General features: G+C 35.6%; 1 long non-coding RNA gene across 1 annotated transcript; it reads right to left on the minus strand.

The window, feature by feature from the left end:
• Positions 1–315: 315 nt before the first annotated feature.
• On the minus strand, positions 316–21,313 carry LOC145292677 (uncharacterized). Its single transcript, XR_013869601.1, has 3 exons — positions 21,210–21,313; positions 11,052–11,147; positions 316–443 (listed from the first exon to the last, which is right to left on the minus strand). It is a non-coding gene; the product is annotated as an uncharacterized LOC145292677 (long non-coding RNA).
• Between the last annotated feature and the right edge of the window lie 2,358 nt (positions 21,314–23,671).

Genomic DNA, 23,671 nt, shown 5'->3' on the forward strand with positions numbered 1-23,671 from the left:
TTGGCCCACTTCGCTAGCTGCGTCCCGTTAGGCAGTATACTGTTGGAAATTTTGTTTGCTAATTTAACATTTAATACTTTCAGCTAACTTATACATTTGACCTCTTTAATTTTGACCAACTCTGGTCTGAAAATTTTCACATCTGTTAAAAATTGGACAGTTAAATTTACTATGATGATACAGCAGCGAAATAATAAATCAGCATCAGAGGATGTAACGGCTACTTCCCAACTTCACGCTGTAATTCACGTGAAACAAGTCATCGTCACATTTTAATAAACATTATTTGAATCTGTAAAAATGTTCTACCCACACCGCTTCAGCCTCTTTATGACAATCGCTCAAGCATGTCTTAACAAGTTGATGAAAAATTGCTGCAATGGAACCTTGTTTTCGGAAAGTGTCTAAATTTGTCCATACACACATGAAACGGTTGATCAAATCTGGAAATATAAATGAAAATCATCATTCTTACTATTCTTACCATTATTTGCACAATATAAGTAAAAAAAGAATATATCAATACTTGGAGAATTCTTACCAAAAGCCGTAGATGTGTTCCATAGACTTCGTACAATGTCAAGAAATATATTAACTTACTTAGACTTATGAACTCCAACTCTTGTAACTTACGAGGCAGTCAAAGTATGCCCTCGTTTTCGATCTGAAGCCAGATCCACACGTCTCTTCAGTGTTTTCCAGCTGCAATCAAATCCATTTCGATAGTCTGTTTCCAGTTTATTTGGGGCTTTCCTGTTCTTTTTCTATCAGGAGTTCATTGAAGCACTCTGAGACCAACCTTAGGTTGTGTCCGAATCAGCCTAAACATCGTTTGCAGATTATTAACTGCTAGAAGCAGCCTATCCTACCTTGACAGAGTTCAAAATAGACTTCGTAGCTTAGTGAAAGATGCTTTTTTCTCTTCCCTGTCACCTCTTTCCTGCAACCTCTTTCCCACAGAAGAGATGTTGCGAGCCTGTCTCTGCTTGATCGTTATTTTCATTGAAAGTGCTCGTCTGAGCTTCAATCTATGCCCCCCGCCAAACTTTCATGAAAAACACTCGTCTATCCAGAACCACTATCAATAATTTCCCACACTCTTTATCTGTGCCTAAACCTAAACGTAGATTCCATGAACAAAGCTTCTTTCTTAGAACTGCTCGCCCGTGGAATTGCCTTCCGTTTGCCTGCTTTCCAACTGACTGCAATTTCAACGTAAACAAGTTCTTGATGAACCATCCCGCTAAGTAATCCAATTTACAAAATTTCCACTACTTATGTATACCCATTAACCCTTATCCTCGAGTGGCCTCCGGGCCTTGATAAGTGGTGACTCCTTTGTAAAAAAAAAGTAGTACGATTTCTGTCTTCTTGGTTGATAATTCGATCGTACTATTTGATCCATAGAATCTTTCTAAGGCACTAATTGCTCTTGACATATCAAAGGCCTTCGACAAGGTATGGCATAAGGGTCTACTTCACAAGATTTCCAGCTACGGTATAGCTGGAAATGTTTTCTCAATCATTAAATCATTTCTCTCCGATAGGCTCATAAGAGTAGTGGTAGATGGACAAAAATCGGAGGCCTGCAGTATAAATGCTGGAGTCCCTCAGGGGTCAATCCTCGGCCCAACTCTCTTCCTGATCTACATCAATGACCTCCCTAAACACATACTTAAATCATTCGTTGACATCTATGCTGATGACACGACCATCTACAGCAACACATCAAAGGCTGTAAATGACAAAGTTCTCTCTGATTCTCTCTCCTCTGATCTCGAGCGCGTGGTTCAGTGGGGGAAGATGTGGCTGGTTACCTTTAACGCATCCAAAACCAAACTCCTATCCTTACATCATCAACGCTCTGATCCCCAGTTGGCATCAATTGTGATGGATCGCTCTCGTCTGGGGGAGGCCCCGTGTTTTGACAAGCTTCTGGGTTTGACCTTTACTCCTGATCTGAAATGGAACACGTACATCAAGTCTGTTGCCAAGGTTGCTGGAAAGATGGTGGGATCCTTCTACCGCCTCAGAAGATATCTCACTACTGATGCAATTCTCTATCTATATAAAAGCCAAGTACGTCCAAGAATGGAATACTGTTGCCATATCTGGGCAGGAGCGGCCAAAAACAGCCTATCATGTCTTGACAGAGTACAAAATAGACTTCGTGGCTTAGTGGGGGATGCCCTTTTCTCTACCCTGCAACCTCTCTCCCACAGAAGAGACGTTGCGAGCCTATCCTTGTTTTATCGTTATTTTCATGGCAGGTGCTCGTCTGAACTCCAATCTCTGGTCCCCCCTCGCCAATCTTTCACGAAAAACACCCGTCTAGCTAAATCAACTGTGAAAAATTTCCCCCACTCTATATCTGTGCCTAAATCAAAACGCGGATTCCATGAACAAAGCTTCTTTCTTAGAACTGCACGCCTGTGGAACTCTGTTCCGTCTGCCTGCTTCCCTTGGATGTCTTCAAGTCCAATGTTAACAAATTCCTAATGAACCGCCCCCTTAATTAAACACTTCATCAAATCTCCACACTAACGTAATGTACTTGCAATAACCCTTATCCCTGAGTGGCTTCCGGGCCTTGATAAGTGGTGATCACTGTGTAAAAAAAAAAAATTTCAACGAAATAAAAGGTACTTGTACAGTTCAAGGACCGTGCTGAAATAATAACGTTATTATTTAGGAAGTCATTCATAACAGGAGAAGGCGGGAGCTTTTTAATTATTTTGTACTTTCATCTATCATTTTAATAAGCAAAATAAAAAAAAAAAATAATAATAAACTGAAGATACTGTTTGCCAATTGTCGACTGCTGCGATTTCATTGGTTAAGCATTTCGGCGCCTTCTGACAATCTACGTAGCCTGACCGGAATATGCCGACGATAACACGGTTCGTATTCTGCGTAAGCATCGATTTTATTTTTGGTACAAGATTCTTCATTTCTGTTGCAAGTACAGACTTGTTTTGTTTCCGTAGATACTAATTATTTTTATTGAAGAAAAACTATGTAGAATTTTTTTTTTACTCCAACAATTGCTTCCTATCAAACTTGCATAGTATTGCATAGTCAGTGATTCTTAACAACTTTGCAGTTTCTTTAGACGTGTCATATTTAACAAGAATCCACTTTGACTTTTGATTTTTCTAGGGAATGTTGCTGAAGAGACTGCACTATTGGGGGGGGGGCACAAATGTTGAAAATAGAACATTGTCTAATGCAGAAATGACAAAGTATATCCATACAAAATGATGAATGTTTTATTAATAACTTGTTAAGACGACGAACAATAAAGATTTGGTAAAAAATGAGAGTTCAGAGTGTCCAAGGAACGTTTTAGGTAAAAGGTGTTTTGTCTCTAAGGAGTAATTTATTTTTTTGATTAAAAAAAATAAAAATAAAATATATTTTTTATGAAAATCGCTCCGAACAAAAGAATGAAGCCACTTGATGTAAGGAACTAAAAAAATACTACTTTAAGGTTAATAACTTGCCAACGTTACGTGTTAGATGGAATAGATTCTGACACATAAAACGGCAATTTTTTCCTCTTTGTCAGAAACAACGCTCATGGAATGTGAGGACTAAAGGACAAAATAAGGGAAGCAAGAGTTACGTGCCGAAAGTAAACCCAAGATGCATTCTCTACTCTCCTTAATTACACAGTACACACAAAATACCTTCTTTCAAGTTTATGTACGGCATAATCGCATTAATACACATGTTATCGTTAGATCACCGAAGTAAAGCAACCTTGAGCCAGGCCAGTACCATATAATTGACCATTTGGGAATACTCGGCGCTGTATATCATCATCCCATTATCGGGATATACATGCGACTGGCTCGTGAATTTGATATTCCCTGCAAACTTTCTCCTTCGCATGAAGCCGGCATAGCCAGACCAGGGATAATACCACACCAGAACTTTAATGGGTATTTTTATTTTGTGCGTTTACATGTGTATGTACAGGGTGGACATGTAGGTGTGGATGTAGCGTTCCTGTTTTGTTAGTGCGAGGACGTGTGTATGACATGCGTACATGCATACGGTTTGCAGTGTGTACACACTTTTGCTGTGGTTAGTATTAGTGTGTACACACTTTTGCTGTGTTTAGTAATTCGTGTGTGGCTTTCGTTATGCATGTGCTATTTGCCGATGGCCTTTCGCCCCCAAAGGGCTTAGGCTGGATTGTGGCATGCACATGTGTGTTGTTTGCAGGAAAATACCGCAAAAGAGGGAGAAAACAGTGTGTTTAGGTTTTTATAGTACGACCGAAATTTCGGTAACGAATATACTTGCTTCTCTTTGGTTGACTTACACTTCTGATTGGAGATTTTGTTGAATCGAGAGTCGACACGTAAATAAAACAACATTCACTGTCGCTACTGTTTATAAAAGCGCTATTGTTGCAAAAAATGCAAATGTTTCGTGAAGACGAGTTTTACAGAAATATTTTTATATCTTTTTCACGATTGAAGGACTGTTCGAGTGAATGTAAACACTATCTTTTAAGCGTTGTATTTTTATGGCGTCAACCAGCTCTCTGGATTTTGTTAAATCAAATGAATTGCCATATCTCGATATCTATTCCAAACACACGTATCGTCAACCTCTGAAATTAATGTAGCGAAATCATGACGAAATGAGTATTATCCACAGTAAGAGTTTAAGGAAATCTACGTTTATTGCAAATATAAACACTAGTAGATCTGAGAAGACCTGCTGTATAAATGCTGATTCTTTTTAATAAAGTTCTGGCGATGACGTCGAGACGAGTAGGCGGACAATGAATAAAAAGTAAAGGTGTTTGCTACAGGTCTTTGTGAAAATACGTATTTAAGTGGGGCATTTTGTTAGAATTGAATGCAAGAATTTTTTAAAAGGGAATCAAATGTACGCGCAGTTTTGCGAAACACGCTTTAGGAATTGCTGTGAGTGGTGATAATGAAAGGCTTATTTTGGGAATGTTCGGTAAATTGATACTTAAACTTTAGCTGCAAGGAAAACATTGAAATCATTTTAAATATAAGAAGAACATGAGTATGTATTTCTAGATCATCATCATATTGTATGAATCCAAAGATTCTATTGTTGGCATTGATTTTCCCGAGATTTTTCTAATCAGAATTATTTCTAGAAAGACATCAGGTAGTTACGAGAGGGACCACGTGAAGGTTGCCGACATCTTAAGTGAAAGTGATTTTTTGTGAAACTAACTGGATTCGAACTTGGGACAGTCCGTGTTGTTAACCACTGAACCAACGTCACCTCCCTATTACCTGATGAACTATAAATTTGAATTATACATTATGTTGTTTTCTGCCAAGACCAAAATATTTTCGGCATGTCCGTTCATTCATCCATTTTCTTTTTTTTTTCTAATCTGACTTTCCTTTTTATTTTTTAACGTTCCAGTATCTTTTCTTTCTGAGTGCTGTAAGTTGTGAGAGTGAAAGATTTGTTTTGAAAGGGTTCGATTAATTTTCTTATGGAAACTCTAGTTGCAAGGGAAAATCAGAATTATTTTATATATAATAATAAGAAGAAGAAAAGAAGATAAGATAACGTTCCATTTGCAGAAAGCTTATTTACTTCTGATGAACCCAGCGATTCCTGCTCGCCATTCCGTCAAGTTTATAACCTTGCTCAAGTGCTTTGTTGTAAGTTGAACAGCTTGATGTCTGTTCACATTACGTTTAAAGTTCTGCATGTCAGTACAGCCAAGGAAGCAGAAAACAGAATGGATTCCAAAGTCTAGCAGTCTGATGGAAGAAGCTATTAAAGTAGAAGGCTTTCCGGTGTCTAGAGACCTTAACAAGTGAAGGGATTGTATTTTGTTGCTTGTCAGGTTGGTCAGGAGAATATATATATATATATATATATATATATATATATATATATATATGTCGAAGAGGAACAAATGCTGAGTGTTCATCAAAGCACATTCCAAAATACTTGTAAAACAGGTACAGGGATACAACATTACGGCGATGAGACAGATGTTGGAGCTTAGTCGATAGTGCGGGGCCTATTAGATTTGAGTCTCTTTTTGGACCCTTTCTAAGAGAGAGATAGTGGTAGATGTGGCAACAATACTTCACGCATGGTCGAATGGTAGCTTTGTAGAGGTATATATTCATAGTACTGTGGCAACCATCGCTTGTAATCGACACGGTCAAAGACATAACACAAAGGAATAGCTCGAGTTATCTTCACAAAAAAACAAAAAACAAAAAAAAACTGTATAGATCTCATAACATAGGAGCTATGTCATTAATAAAGGCGTTTCAGTACCGGAAAAAAAAGAAGCTTATTACTTTGAAGACTAGAGTTTGAATCAGTCGAATAAACCTTGAAACTGTAAAATTTCAACCTCAAATTTCTTCAATGATTTGCATTTGTTTTTCTTGATTTTCCGTTTTTGCGTGCTTTCTTTCTTTCTTTTTTTGTAGTAATTTGTACAGGTAGTCACTTATTTTCCATAATTTTGTGAAACGTGTTCTTCCAGCTCGGCCAGTGTCAAGTTGGGTGGTCCTTGGAAAATGGCGAGACGGGAGGCGGGAAAATCTCTTCCCTTTAAAACAGACAAAGGAAAAAAAAAAAAAATAAACAAAGAAAAAAGCAAGCTCGCTAGTACAGAGAGTCTCGATACTATTGTTTCATTCATAGCTCTTTTCCTTTCCCTATCTTTCAATCTCTATATTTTCATTTGAATAACCGTTTTCTTTCTTTCTTTATTTCATTCTCTTTCTTTCTCAATCACATTTTGTCTTTCTTTTATTTTAGTTTTTCTCTTTCACCTTCTTTCCATCTTTCTCTCTTTTTTCTTCTTAATTTCTTGCATTTTTTTCTCTTTTTCTCTTCTTCATTTCAATACTTTTCTCTTTCTCTTCTTCTCAACCCCTTTCTATTTTCATATTTTTTCTTTTGTGATTTTTTAATGGTTGCTTTAATTTTTTCTCTTTTTCTATTATTCGTCTTTTTCTTTTCATGCGCTCTCTTTTCTGTCGCTTTTCGCATTAATTCTCTTTTTCACTTTCAAACATATTTTCTTTCCTTCCTCTTTTTCCCCCCTTTCAAACATATTTACTCCCTTTCTCTCTCTTTTGAAATTATTTTGCTCGCTATTCCACTCCTGTCTTTTGCTCTCTCTCCTTTTTTTATGACGTTCTTTTGTATTAACACCTTTGAACAATTCGCCGAACAATTCCTACGTCGGCCATTTTCTTTCATTATGAATTTTCCTACGCTGTCATTTTTTACTCGGCGTGATATAGAAAAAACATATTTACGACCGCTATCGAGACTAATCAAATTGTTAAGGTTAAGCAGTCATGATTTCTTTTGTATATTTTACTTGGGTTTTATCTTCAAAACATTTCATTATATACATTATTAATGCTTTTGTTGCTGTCGGCATTGCAATCCAATAAAACCATGGGCTTTTCCCGTGCCAGAGAGCCAGGTTCACATGTGTCGTTCCCTTGGCTGATCTGTCCAATCTATAAGAGATATACACACTACACAGTCACAGATTCCATACACAAGTTTGTTCTCATGATGTTGATGCCCTTCGTTTCTCTACTTCTACTTTTATTGACCTCTTTAGGATAAGTCACGCTGTTCTCTATTGTATAAAGATACATTGTATGCGTTCACTACTACAGACCATGATCGTTCGTACGTTGTGCCGGCCTAAATTTTTATTTTATTTATTTTTTGATTCTGACATCGGCCGCAGTGTCAATTGGGTGGTTTTAATCGGTGTTGCAACAGAAAACTTCTCCTTCCAAATAGAATCGAAAATCTCGTTTAAAACAAGGAAGGGAGCTTTATTCGGGGGGGGGGGGTATATTAATGTTCAATTACTTCTTTTTGAATAACAGACTTTCAAATGAGAAAACTTAGCTCGACTTAAGCGAAACACAATAGCTTAGAGTCCAAGAGCACGTTTTACTCAGAGAGGTAAAAAACACTCAACTGGCCGCCAGATCTTAGAAAACCAAACTGGCTGAAAGATGTACACACTGGTAAAGACACCGATGTCGCATGTACAGTTTTGTTCTCGTGATATTGAAATATGCTGATGGCTTTCTATTTTTGCTGGGTTTTTTTTTCTACTTTTTTCACCTCTTTAAGATAAACCACGCCCTTCTCTATTAAAAAAATATTCTTATCATTTTGTTTCATCTGAGAATCACCTGCAATCTCATACATCTCAACCGAGAGATCTTAAGATTCTAACAGTACCTTTGTGCAATTGTTCGTATCGCTCTTGCACTTAGTTCACCATGTATATTGCCTGTTGAAATTCTTTATCATGAGTCTGATTGCCCTTCTGATTATTGGAGACCTTCCTATAATTCCAGTTTCTTTTTATTGTTATCTAGTGCGCTGTGTACGGTCACTGCACAATTTGTTATTGTTTGCTCGTTATGTTGGTCAAAAGTCATTGTTTGTTTCCGACATAAATCGCCATGTATCAGTTTGTGCTGCAACTAGTGATGGGACGATTCCAAAAATTTCCACGGATTCCGATACAATTACCGATTCTGTTCTAAATTCTCATTTCCGAAACAAGCATCAATTCCGATTCCGATTGAAAAAAAAAATTTAAATATTTACTTTAATGTTTTTTTAAACATGTTCAAATTACGGTAAACTCTTTTTTTTTTTTTACATAGGAGTCAACATTTATCATGGCCCTGAGGATAAGGGTTATTGAGTGTACAATAATCAATGGTATAATCTCGTAGTATTCGTTATTAATGGAAATTTCGTAGATTGGATTACTTAAGTTCATCAAGAATTTGTTTATGTTGGACTTGAAGACAACCAAGTTGTAGTCAGCTGGGAAGCAGGCAAACGGAAGATAGTTCCACAGGCGTGCAGTTCTAAGAAATAAGCATTGTTCATGGAATCTACGTTTTGATTTAGACACAGTTAAAGAGTGGGGAAAGTTATTGACAGTGGATTCAGCTAAACGGGCGTTTTTCAAGAAAGATTGGCGATGGGGGGATCAGATACTGGAGCTCAGACGAGCAGTTGCTGTGGAAGTAACGATAAGCAAGTAATGTTACTATTTAGAAAACCATTCTTAACATGGGAGGGCGCTCTGTCAATTATTTTATCCTTTTCTCTATGAAAGAATGTTCATGTTTTTTCTCTTAATTATAAAAAGTGCACGCATTAACACGTATCCTCGAGTGGCCTCCGAGCCTTGATAAGTGGTGACCTCTTTGTAAAAAAACGTTTAACAGACAAAAATGCTACTTCCAACGTAAACGTGACAAGTTGAAGAAAACCTTATTTCAAAATCACATACATCGATGATGATATTTCAAATGTGTGACAAATCGACAAAAATGTCAAGGGTGTGAGTTCATATAGAAACGTTGTTTTAATTTGAATAAAATAAAATGAACTATATGAACTCACGCCCTTGACGTTATTCTCGCGTTGCCTACGCACAGTTCAAGCATTTCAAAATACAACCGCTAGATACAACGCGCGGCTCTTTACAAACATACTTTTCTTTTTCCAACTTTACAACATGGCAAGGACGAAGAAAAGAAAGAAAAAAAAGAGAAAAAAACCCAAAAAACAACCACACACTGAAGATGGAGCATATCACTGAAATATATTTGTGATAAATTTCAAACAAATAAAATATTTGTTTATTTTCCTAATATTACGCTGTGATTTGGCTTTCAAGCGCACTTGATGCGTATTTTATTTTGACAAAAATGTGTTTTATAGTTAAGCGTGCCAGATCATTGAAAATATTAGGTGCTTCTATATTTAAATACCGAAAAATTATTGAATTTTAAATAAAGCAGATGATACCTACGTAATTGCCACGTCGCAAATAATAACACTAAAAGATTACGGAAAACGATAAGGTACAAAATTAATCATGAAAAAAGACATTTGTAAAATCTAGCGATTTGGTTGCAAAATATTGTGATTCGAATTAGATAGAAATAAAAGGGGGGATAATTAAGTTTTCAATTTTCGGAAATCTAATGCTAAAGTTCAATCAGTTATTTATAATAAAAAATTAAAAATTTAAACAATTAAAAAAGTTTTTTTTTTTTTAAATTCACAAATTATATATGTTATGTTTATTTTTGTTTTCTGAATAAATTATCTCTACAACACATGATATTTCAACTGAGTTATTTTCCCTTTGCTTATTTCACGTGACCCAATATGTCCGCCTCACGGTGTAACCTTATCGAAGTATTTTTACCCTTGTCGGAACTGTTTTTCACGAATAATTAATTTTTACCTTTTCGTTTTCCGTAATTTTTGGATATATCACTATTTGCGACTTGACAATTACGTAGGTACCATTCGTTTACTTAAAATTCAATATTTTTTTGTTGTTTAAATATAGAAGCACCAAATATTATTTCAAACTTAAGTATTATAAATCGTCCGACACCACAAAAAAACAACCTTTTAAATCGACAAAAAAAAAACAACAACAAAACAAAAACGAAAATACTTTTGATACATTCTAAAATATATTTTTCCTTAAATTCCGAATAGCTTGAGGCGATCGTAGCAGACATTGGCCCAACTGATATCTGATATGTCAATGTGTTGTCGATAATGGAAACTGTCGGTGTTTTCCACTTAAAAAGGTTAATTGGATTTACCCTTTGTTTTGGAGTAAATGACTTTCATGTTCGCCATCCAGCATTATTATCGGTAAAATAGTCGCAGCTTTGACTACTACTACTACTACTACTACTACTACTACTACTACTACTACTAATAATAATAATAATAATAATAATAATAATAATAATAATAATAATAATGATAATAATAAAAATGAATGGAAGAGATTGGAATCAGAGGGATGGCCGAGAAGACACAACGGATAACAATAATGAAAACATCTGAAATATTCCGGAAAACCCTCGAATGCAGATAATACTGTATATAAGCTACAAATGACTGGTACTATACAACTATACTATACAGAGGTCAAGGGGGATGGAAAGAACGAAAAGAAAAATAATACTAACCAGACCTCCACTGGATGAGTTTGAAGTACTGGGACATTAGAGAAGCTTGTTGCTATCCAAATCCCAGTGAAGATCAATAGTCATTGCAAGTGGCTGCTGTAATAAAGCAAAAACATTTGCAAATGTTATCGACAGAAGTGGAGAGTACTCAAAATCTAGAAAGACTTGTTGTCACCCAGATTCCAGGGAACATCACCTGTTGTTGTCAAAGAGTAAGCTCTGATGATAGCCTGTGTGAGAATTCCTAGTGAGTACAAATCTGAAAAAAAAAATGATGGAGTCCTAGGAATGCAAGATTTTATCGGATTTTCACAAACAAACAAAACCCTGGAGCATAATAGGCTGGACATCACTGTTGGTGAGAAGAGAAAGAAAAAGTGCCTTCTGATTGACCCATCTTGACCCTTTGACACTCACATCCGGAAGAAAGAAGAGGAAAAGTGCATCAATTATTCCAACTTGAAATATGAAATTGCTAGGATTCATGAATGCACCATGAAAATGCAATTTGTAATCCCCTCTGATACATTGGGGCGTAATAAAAAAAATATGAGGCATTACTTTTGGCATGCTCCTCGTAGAGAGAGAGAGAGAGAGAGAGAGAGAGAGAGAGAGAGAGAGAGAGAGAGAGAGAGAGAGAGAGAGATATTAATAAGGTAATCAAGTTTCTAGTTTCCTTATTAAAACATTTTAAAACATGTTTCATAAAAGGAAACTCGAACTTTATTACCTCTTTAATATATTTTGAGCTCTTATAATATAAGTATTAATAGATTCTCAGCCCACTTTTTGTGAACTTAATTCTAATAATATATGTTTTATGTGCGTGTGTGTGTATGTATGTATGTATGTATGTATGTATGAAAAAAAAAAACTCTATGCTTGTATACATGTGTGATGTTTGTGTGTTTCCTATAGAAAGTAACGTTAGAGAATCAACATAAAATCTAAAAGTGTATTCTTACGTAAAATTAACCGGAGAGGGGGGGGGGAATGAAAGTGTTCCCGAATCTCTAAATACACCTTTAAGGGTCTATAAACTGGTAACCCTCTAAAAATTTCAAATATATCCAATCTTTATGAAATTGAAATCCTACGCATGAAAATTTCCAAGGAACACATTGGAAGTAGTTCCGAAACTTTAAGTGTGTTTCTAGCCAAATGGAACTATGATTGAGGAACCTGCTCTTAAACTTCAAATATACCCACTGTTGGTGAAATTTATATCATCTATAATATAAATCTCACCTGTCTGTTTAAATGTATGTATGTATGTATGTATGTATGTATGTATGTATGTATGCAGGTAGGTAGGTAGGTAGGTAGGTAGGTAGGTATGTCTGCCTAAAACTTTTGACAGAGACAACGGATGTTCACGAGATTGGTATCAATTTAAAGCTCGACCCTTCGGACAACAAATATCTAAAAATTCAAAGTTTTTTTCACGTTCTTTTCCTCCTTCGCGGTATGGATTCGAGCCTGCCTGCCCACTACCACTTTTTTGTGCTCAACACGCACCTCCAAACACCCGGGCAACGCCGAGCAACGCCGGGTGACGCCGGGCACTCAGGCTAATATATATACAAATTCCTTCGAGAAAGACAATGGAAGAAGTCTTGAATCTATACGTTACTCTTTATATGCCGAATATCTACATGCCCATGGAGACAGAGCACCTTTAAAACTTCAATGTATCCGATTTTAATGAAATTTCAAACATATGTTTAAGACATTAATTCAGAGAGTTTTCCAACATTTTCTTTAGACTATATTAGGTGGCGGAACAGTAAAAGTAAAGAAAATAATACGGTTTTATGAGCATAATGAAAAAAATTTATATGATTTTTTATATCGCATATTGAAAAATTATAGCCAGTTATCGCCTCCTCCCATTCCTAAAGGCATATTTGTAGAGTTGATGAAATTTGCCACTACGTCTGTTCGATTTAGTTTTAACGGTATAATGTATAAGCAAATAGATGAGGTATCAATGGACTCGATAATTTTTGTGGATTTCTATGAGAAACAATGATTATACTGACCCATAGAACCTTTAGTCTACTTTCGATATGTAGACGACGTATTTTGCCTCTTTAATGATCAAACGGAGGGAAATAAATTTTCCTCCTGACTTAATAACATACATTCCATGTTAAAATATATTTACGAAAGAGGAACGTAACCCTACTTTAGATTTCCTTGATGCACCGGTAAACGAAAATTCCATTGAGTTACCTTACATAAATATACTGTGAACCCACGTTTATAGGCTTGTATACACGCTGGGATTCGTTTTGTCTCACCAAACGAAAGTTTAATTTAATTTGGACCTTAACACACCGTACCCTTAGAATCTGTTGAAAATTAAAACGGGATGAAAAATTGAGAACGATTACCGATACCTTATCTCATGAGTTTCTGTTCCTAAGGAAGAATAAAGCGGTTATACCAGCAGGGAGACACAACGTTACCCGAGATTGATTGATGATCAACGAATGTTTCACTCTCCCGTATTTTCATTGCCATCAAAATCTGTGAAATCATCCATTTTTCAATTAAATCGAGTGATTGCCTGCTCTACTTGGGGACGTCGTGGTGCACTGACTTAGTCCACAATATATTGTAGTCTATATTGCACTGGAGAGAACCTACTGTTGATTTTATCAAATTATTCATACATATAATGGTTTGAATTAAAGTTTAAGACGCAAATGTCAAGTATCATGCCTCAATTGTGCTCTAAGCAGAAACATTCATTTCGACCAAACCACTGTTATATCAAAGAACCTACTGTTGATTTTATATGCTTGACCTGACTGCTTGTGCGGTGATAACGACTTGTGTCGTAATAAAGCTTCTCAAATGCACTTGTGATGTCATGCTGTGAATCGCCAGTCCCTCCTTTCATCGGATTAGTTTGATTATCTATACTTATCGAAGACATTCCGATGCAAAACTTATCCATGAAAACTGCCAGGCACGTAAAATATCTTCGTGGGAAATTTCATGAAAATCGGCTCAGCCCTTTTCAAATACATAGGGAACGAACACACACACAAAGTTCTTATATATATATATATATATATATATATATATATATATATATATATATATATATATATATATATATATATATATCAAATTTCGGATCCTGATTTCGAATCTCGCTAGATTCAGCCACTCTGATGAGTCGTAGACGACGAAACACATGTCAGTGGATAATTATATTTAAATATATATATATATATATATATATATATATATATATATATATATATATGTGTGTGTGTGTGTGTGTGTGTGTGTGTGTGTGTGTGTGTGTGTGTGTGTGTGTGTGTGTGTGTGTGTAAATAAATGCGAGTAAAAAAGAAGACATGCCGCGACGCTTATATTTATTTCAGAGCATGTACCAACAAATCATGTCAAAATATTGGAATGTCAGGTGAGGGTGTGGTGTTTTAATTTTCAGACAAGCGAGTCACGATTTTTTTGGTTTTTACAGAAAAAAAAAGCCATGTTTATATGTTTTTTTTCCCTCTGAAACAATAACAAAAACATTCAGACTGTTTGTCTCACATCGAACATAAACAAATACGCAAACAACTTTACTTTCTTAAAATAAAAAGGAGGGCGTGTCGATTTAAAACAACGGCGAAACTTGTTCCGCGCGTGTGCACTCACACACATTTCCACACTATTTAAATGTGTGGAATTTAAACCTTCATTTACTTATGGAGATTTAGTATCTGTTAGTCTGAATTCGAAACTAAATTATTTCATTTTAATGCTTAGTTCAGTGTAATTCTGTTGGCATGAGATCCCCCTATCAAGCATTACTATACAAACATGTTGTCAAACTGCTATCCAGCCTTATTTCCCATGCAACGAACACACGGACACAATGCACAACATTTTCAGTTTGAGACATATATGGTTATCACGCCTTATTTCCAGCAGTTGCATGTTTCAGCCCATAGGTGGCGATATCGACTTCCTTTTCCTTCTTTATCTTTCACTCTCTTACATCTGGAACGCCATCCTGAGCGGACATGTTTAAAAACGCACTCTTTGGCTTTCTTATAAGCATGTTCTGTACATGTTGCCCGTAATAAATTCACACAGTTTTTAAGTTACTCAAGTTAGTGAGCGTTATTTTTTTATTTGTTGTTCAATTATGAACATTATTTTTATTGACGTCATAGACAACATTCAACCACTCGACTACATAATATCATCTAGGATAGTGAGTGTAGTATATGCTCATTAGACCATCCTCCTATATATTTTACCGAAGAGGCACTCACCCAAAGCGGATTGAACTGGCTTCCCCCGAAGGGAGAACTTTCTGGGGAATATCAAATTCACAATCGAAGCATTTTCTTGCTCACACAAACACACACACACACACACACACACACACACACACACACACACACACACACACACACACACACATATGAACAAGAGGGTGTAGTTTGCTTGAAGCATTGTGCGTAATGTGTAAGGAGTTGTGTTTGAAGTCTGGTAGAAAAACGCCGTTAGTTATAAGACAAGGTTAACAGAATAATTGACAATATTGAAAGATTCCAATAATTTTCAATAATTGTTATTTACCAACATAATGTATCGAACTGGGATGATATCGTAGTGGTATGTTCCTTGAACATCCCGCCAGGGATGATGACGACGTTAGGCCTTGCAGTTCTTGCAAGGAGGTGACGACGTCCTCCTACGTACTGGTGAGGCTCAACGTTGCTTAACTTTGGTGATCTAATGAGCACCAGTGTGTCAGCATGATTATACGGTATATGAGTCCAAGATATTACCGCCTATTTATTCCAATTTTGATTTAAATCTATTATATGATTTTCTTTCTAGAAAATGTCTGAAATTAAAAGTTTAAGTTTATGGGAGGGAATTGAGATTCAGAGTATCTTGCTTATTTGATCAATGTCTAACGACGATTGGTCTAATTTTATGCGATCTTTTTTTAAATGCTTCAATTTTCAAATGGGAGGTTTTCTCAAATTGTGTCTCCTGAAACTGTTAAAAATACTGACAAGAAACTAAAATCTGAACGATATTAATTATTATTTCACAGATATCAGAGTTACCTGACTTTTCACGGAGGGCCGACTTGTTTTTTTTTTAACCTTTTTTTTTTAAAACAAACCAAATTAAATTAAATTTAAGTCATATCACCACCCATTATGCTAAGCAGCTGTGTTCCAAAATGTATAATGATCAGTTAATTAGTTTAGGGGTGAAACCTGTACATACAAATAAACACACACACACACACACACATACACACACATATTATCTTTATATATGCGAAACACAAAATAACATAATTATTACTAGTAAAATATTATAACAATAATTTAAAAATAAAAATAAGTATATATTGAGACCCACATTTCAAAAAAAAAAAAAAAAAAAAAATTAAGAGCCTCTGCGAATCTACTCTACTGCAATCCTACTACTTCTGACTCCCGACAAAAACACGCTTCCACCGAGCGGGTGTACATATTTTTTATTTTTTCTTCTTCTGCCTGAGGATGAGGTATACCTCGAAAATTCAAGGAACATACCACTACGATACCATCCCAGTTCGATACATTATGTTGGTAAATAACAATTATTGAAAATTATTGGAATCTTTCAATATTGTCATTATTCTGTTAACCTTGTCTTGTAACTAACGGCATTTTTCTACCAGACTTCAAACACAACTCCTTACACACTACGCACAATGCTTCAAGCAAACTACACCCTCTTGCTCATATGTGTGTGTGTGTGCGTGTACGCGCGCGTGTATAAGCAAGAGGATGCTGTGGAAATGTATGTATATATATACAGAGAGAGAGAGAGAGAGAGAGAGAGAGAGAGAGAGAGAGAGAGAGAGAGTCTTCTATTTTGCGTGTCCCATACATCAAACGGAATTCCCATAAACAGCGTTTCTTTCCAAGAGCTTCCCATTTATAGAACACATATTACTTCGAGACTGCTTCTTTGCAGACTAAAATATGATCATATCCACATCCAATGCCATAACACGTTCTCATACATAATCAAATGTTTTTTTTTTTCATTCCATTCATCATTTTCAATTCTTTTCGTGCTATACTTCATCGAACAACAATCTATCCATCTTCCATTTAGAAATTCAAATATTTGCGATTTGCACGAACTTTGGACAATAGATATGAGATAAAAATTAAGCAAGATTAAATTTTTTTTTTCGAAGAATTCTTAAATAACCTATTGGATGAAGCATTTAAGACCTTGAGTTTAGCGTACACCCTTTGAAAATTCGAGTTTTTTTTTTCGATTTACCTGAAATCACCATGTAGAAAGACCATTATTTAATTGAACATTTTATTAGAACTAGAATACTTTATTTAGGTTAAATTTTCGGCGGTTTTGATTTACTTTCCTTTTGTTTTCGTTTTTCTTTATTTCTATAATATAAAAGCGTTTGCAAGTATGTGAATGAATAAGTAAGAGAGAGAGAGTGAGAGAGAGAGAGAGAGAGAGAGAGAGAGAGAGAGAGAGAAGAAAACCGGAGAAAAAGTGATCGCTCCGTATTTATTTGCATAAGGTCGGTTTTCACTGTAGGGAACGTTCAGCTCCCCAAGAAGGAACACTCTGAATGTGAACAAAAATAGGTGCTTGTTCGGAATAATAATTAAAATCGAAAATGGAAAAATTGAATTGAAAACTAAAAGCAATGTTATGTCGAAATTAGTAATATTAGTACATTATTAGATAAAATATTTACTTTCACGATCCAGTCATCTGCCATTACTGCTTGGCTTTATGAAGTTGGCTCTCCTGCCTATGATCAGAACTATTCTGTTTATTATTTAAGTAAAACTTTTCGAAAGTAATTTTCATCTATAATTAATTTTGGTCCACCTCAAAATGAGGGCGGACCTGTAAATTCACCCTTGTCCGTTCGTCTGTCCGTACTTTTCTAAATAACCACGCCTTGGAATTTTTTGAAATTTTGCACAAACATTAAACATGATATGATTAAAAAAAGCAACAGAACGGATTTTCCGGGAAAACTCCGGTTGCCCTCCACCTGGACGACAAATATCGAAACATTGTCCAGAAACATTAATTCCTTCACTCTTTTTGTACAAGGAGGGGTCAATTTTTTTCGCCGACATTTTAGCAAGTCATCGTCACCGTTGGATTGACTTCGGTTAATGCCAAGGCCTTTGACTTCCAGTCACGTCATGGAGATATCGGCTAAGGCGTCAGATTTTCTTTCACGTTCTTTTCTGCCTTTGCCTTTGCGTCACGGGTTCGAGCCTGCCTGCCTACTACCACTTTTTTAACACCTCTCTTCATCCTGGCTGCCTGCTGTTGTTTTGATTCCCTCCCCACGCTACTGCCACTTTTTTTTTTTAAAAAACTCTCTCCACATTCATGGGTTCGAGCCTGCCTGCCTACTACCAGTTTTTTTTTTGCTCAGCGCACACCTCCAAACACCCGGACAACGCTGGTGGGTATTCAGGGTAGTATATATATATATATATATATATATATATATATATATATATATATATATATATATATATATATATATATATATATATATATATAAATATAAACTACTTCATTTACTCACATAAAATTAATATACGAAAGTATAGATTTATGCGTAAACTTTAAGTATTTACTTCAAAAGTGCTCAATGCGTAGGTAGAGCTAGTAAGTTATAAAATGTATATGGCGATTAAGCTACACTGAATATTCCGCGTTTCATCCACTCTACGATTCTTCAGGCTTATGTGCGAATTCTGTGGTTGTTTGTCGTTTTTATATGCGCATCTTCTATTGAAATTTTAGTTTGCCAACCAGCTTTCTAGTATCCGCCGCGCACTTCCTATCAGCCAATGAGAATGCATTTATCGGACAAAGGCATATTTGACCTCTGGTTGACCTGTTCCTTTGTGTGTGCTCTATTTAGCCTGGATATTTAGCTTCTTGATCTGTTTTTTAATCTAGGTTAGTGTTTTTTTTATTAATGTTAGTTTATATATAAATATATATATATGTGTATACACATATATGCACATATATATTGATATATATATATATATATATATATATATATATATATATATATATATATATACATATAAATGTGATCGTTTATGTATATTCATGTTTATTTAATTTATTTATTTGTTTATTTTCTATTGTTTTTGTTAGTTTTAAAACTATTTTGTATCGTTATCCTAGAGTAAATTTTATCTTGTGAACACAGTTGTTTGCTATTTCTCTTCTACAGTTTAATAGATGTTGGGGTTCTTTAAAGTACAGGATAGCAAATCTTTCATGAAGGCATAATCTACATGGGTCATCTAGGTCCCTACACGTGGTAGCTTGTCTTATTATTTTCCATTCGACTACCGGCGAATGTCCGCTTTCCTTGAGTTTTCAGTATTTATTCGCTAGTGTTGTTTTCATACGGTGTTTTTTATTGTTGAATGTACTTTTGAGGTCAAATAGGCCTTTATCCGATAAATGCATTCTCATTTCTAATCAGTTTCTTTAAGCTAGGGATGGAGCATCCTATTAGATGCCAAACATTCACTTACTATCTCCTATATTCCAACCGAAAGATCTAGCCGTTCCTTTAAGTGCAATTGTTTGAATCTCTCTTGCACTTGGCTCACTGGGTATATTTGTCACGTATTTTTTAAAATGTTTTTTACGAGTCCAGTTTATCCTATAATTATCAGAATGGTAACGGTCTTCCTCAGATTCCAGTTTCTTTTCATGTGTGCGCATGCGCGTGTTGCAGGTGTAGTGTGTGAGATACATGCGTATTAGTATGATGTGTCTGCGTGTGTCCTTATGCATGTTAGATGTATGTATGTGCTAAGAAATGTGTGTGTGTGTGTGTGTGTGTGTGTGTGTGTGATTACATTTTCCTTCTCGTCCAGCTACAACAATTGACAATGCATTTCCAAGAATTGAAGAGTGAAAACCAAATGAGAAATTAAAAGAAGAAACTTGAACTGTGTTCTTTGAAGATGGCGTTTCTCCTCAGTTCCGCGAATGGAACGGTTTAAGAGAGAGAGAGAGAGAGAGAGAGAGAGAGAGAGAGAGAGAGAGAGAGAGAGAGAAAGAAAAGAAAAAGAGAAATCAATGAAAGAAAAGAAAAGTTAAGGAAAAGAATGAAAGAACTTGAATGAATGACAAGAAAGTTAAAGAGAAATAAATAATATGTAAAAAAAAAAAAAAAAAAGGAATAAAAGAAAGACAAAAACAATGAATAAATAGAAAGAAAAAAGTGGCCATAGCGGCATAGAAATAAAATGGCCGCAGAGTTCTTAGAATACGTTCAACAAGTTTTGTACATGGTGTTTATAACAATGATTTCATTCAACAAACTGAAAAAAAAATAATATTTCAACTTGTGAAGCTGACTGACAATTTCAAAAAATGATTCAATGGATTGCCAAGCATCGGTTAAAAGCCAATTCTTGGAAATGCGAAAGCTGTAATTTAATGGCTGGAGATGGAAATGTTCAAAAGATGAATTCTGTCGTTCAACTGTTTTTTTTTTGTTTTTTTGAGTGAAGTAAATTTTTCTTACGGATAATTGTTTATAATTTATATGCAGAGTAACGATTCCTTTCAGTTCTTACATAAAACTTGAACTAAGCGGTTATTTTCTTTTTAGGCGGTTGTGTCAACACATTACAGGCAAAGTAATAAAAAGAAAGGAAAAGGAATAATAATAAAAAAGAAATAAGTGTAAGAATGAATAAGTGTATGAATAAATAAATAAAAAAGGAAAGAAAAAATAAATGAATGAAAAAAAAAAAACGAAAAGAAAAGTTAAATGAATAAAGGGTAAAAAAAAGCAATTCAGGTAAAAATATGTTCGTGGGGTGGATTGTGTGGGTGGGTAATCAGATGGGAGTGGTATGGTCGCCACACTGATTACTTCCTTTCCATAACCTGCATGCCATGCACCCTTTTGACTAAGACCCCCCCTCTCTCACTCTCTCTATCTATCTTTACTTCTTTTGTACCATTTAAATACATATTGTCGTCTGTACAAAAAATAAAATACAAATAACAGAAAAAGAAACAACAAAAAAAAAACCCCACGGTATTTTACGTTACCTGCACCGGTGGCAATGAAAATGCTCACTCATCTGTCAATGTCCTCTGGATTTTATTTTTTTGTTGTTTGAAACGGGGTGCGGATGCATGAATTTCTTCTACATTTCTTGTGTCGGCAGGGTGTTAGGGTTAGGGTCGAGGAGAAGAAAACGGTTTCCGTTGCTTATTTATTTGTTTGTTTTGAAAATAGAAGAAAATAGAAGAAAAGAAAAGAAAAAAAAAACGTAGACAATATTTATCGCCACTACAGAACAAACATTTTTGCGACTAAAGGTGCAAAAGAATTGCGCCAGATCAATCTACAAGGCGTTTTCTGGAAAATGATGGGACTGCTGTCACAAACAATTTAGTATTAATTTCACGGTTTCCACTTAAAAATAACCCCCTCTCTCGAATCTAATGGATTTTCCCTTCTTATCAGTCATGCTTCTATATTGTAAGAAATTCTGCAGAAATAATCAAGCATTTTTTTTTTTTTTTTTTGCATGCCGAGAATGTTCTTTGGCGCCAAATTTCCTTTCCAGATCAGACTCCAGGAAGACGTAGAGTTGAAAACACGTGGATTTCTCACTCGAATCCAAAAGGACGCAGGAAGGAACAGACTAGATTTCTCACTCGAATCGAGGCAACGCAATTACTTGTTGCTTTGAGACGTTTTAAATGCCCAAATGTGGAGCGGAACTTTATTATTGCAATTACCAATGCCCTTAAGTAGGGTGAATTTTTATTTGAACGTTTGTGCTTCAATTTAATGTCAGTCAAGACGAATTTAAGGTCTACTGTTTGACCGCCATTGCCCGCCATTGGGCAGTTTCCACATGGACTCCTCATGTATGCCCAGCTAGCAGCTCGACTTGGAAATCAAATCAACATCTCCAACCTGCGCATTTCTTTGTCAGCGGAAATCCTATACAGCCTTTATCGAAGACGAACTATTATTCTCTTCGGGAATGTTACGAGCCCAAAATGGCAGATAGCTGAAAGTGACGCATCTTTTGCAACATGGAACGTTTTTACTTTAATAAAATTTATGTTGAAGTTTTAATGTGAGCTTGTTGTAATTTCTGTTTGATTTTCTTCCATTCTGTCGCGGGCAAAAACCTTGTGAGAGAAATCTCACACTATATATTGCTAGAAGAATTCTTGTAACCTGCACCCCCTAACTACCAGCCCCGGCTTTACGATCCTCATAATCCATCCACGCCTTAAGGGAGGTCATGGTAGTTACGTGGTTAGCGACTCGAACTGACAACCTGGGTGGGTATTTTCAACCAATGAAAATCGTTTACTCCCCCCCCAAAAAAAATAACACATCTTATGTGAAAGTAATAAGCCAGTGTGAACTTAGAAACTCCTATGAAACCAGGTCAACAAAATCAGTTTTCTCCAAGACTTCTCAAACCGATCGCAACACCGGAGGACCTCAATAATGTATGCTCAACAACCCTCTCTCTGTTCCTTTGGCCAGAAGAAGTAGGAGGTAATTTGCAAAGGACTCAATGACTCACATACCAGCCTTCTACATATAGCGCACAATTCTTACACACTAGCAACCTCCAGGCGAACGGAAACGAACTGTTTGTCTCATCTAGATTCGTATTAACAGAACAAGGTAAACCAACGCACACACATACACGATGCCACATCACATAACTTGACTAATTTGTTGAAAGAAAAAGGCGGAAAATGTTTTTACTTGAGATTCATTTATTCACGTTTCTGTCTTTGTTTCTTAACTACAAGTATCCGGTGTGTGTGAAGAGTAAAATATTTGTTACAAGACAACGTTCATGTGATATTCGACAAACATCTGTAAGAAATAAATATATATAATATAATAATTGTATCGTTGTCATTTCCTATGTGTTAATCCAGCGAAACTCCAGTGTTTATACAAGAACAATAATAAGTGGAGCTGTATTATGATATAAATTTCTTTATTTATACAAACAGTATTGACTATATATGTGCATACATACTCCAGCGGCGATCTCGTTCGAAATCCATCTTCATCGGGCCTTAATTAAATTAATATGAAAACCCGATGAAGTTGGATTTCGAACGAAGTTGCAACTGAAACATATATGTACATATGTATTCAATAATGTTTGAATAAAAAGAACTAAAAGAAATGTATATTATAATATGAGATACACACATTCATGCGGCTGCGCGTGCACACGCGCGAGCGCACACGCGCGCGCACACGCACACACACACACACACACATATATATATTAGCATGTTATATATTATATGAGCATGTTTCGGTCAGCTAGTTATCAGTAACTAGAGATCTCTTCAGGCGATACAGCTTATACGAAGGCAAAGTTTGCAAAGGACTCAATAACGAAGTTATATATATATATATATATATATATATATATATATATATATATATATATATATATATATATATATAAATATTCTGTGGAAGCAAAATCACGACTTCAAACAGGGTG

This window comes from Euprymna scolopes, chromosome 2 (assembly GCF_053919585.1).
Source record: "Euprymna scolopes isolate OS-2025 chromosome 2, ASM5391958v1, whole genome shotgun sequence".
Taxonomy (NCBI): Eukaryota; Metazoa; Mollusca; class Cephalopoda; order Sepiida; family Sepiolidae; genus Euprymna; species Euprymna scolopes.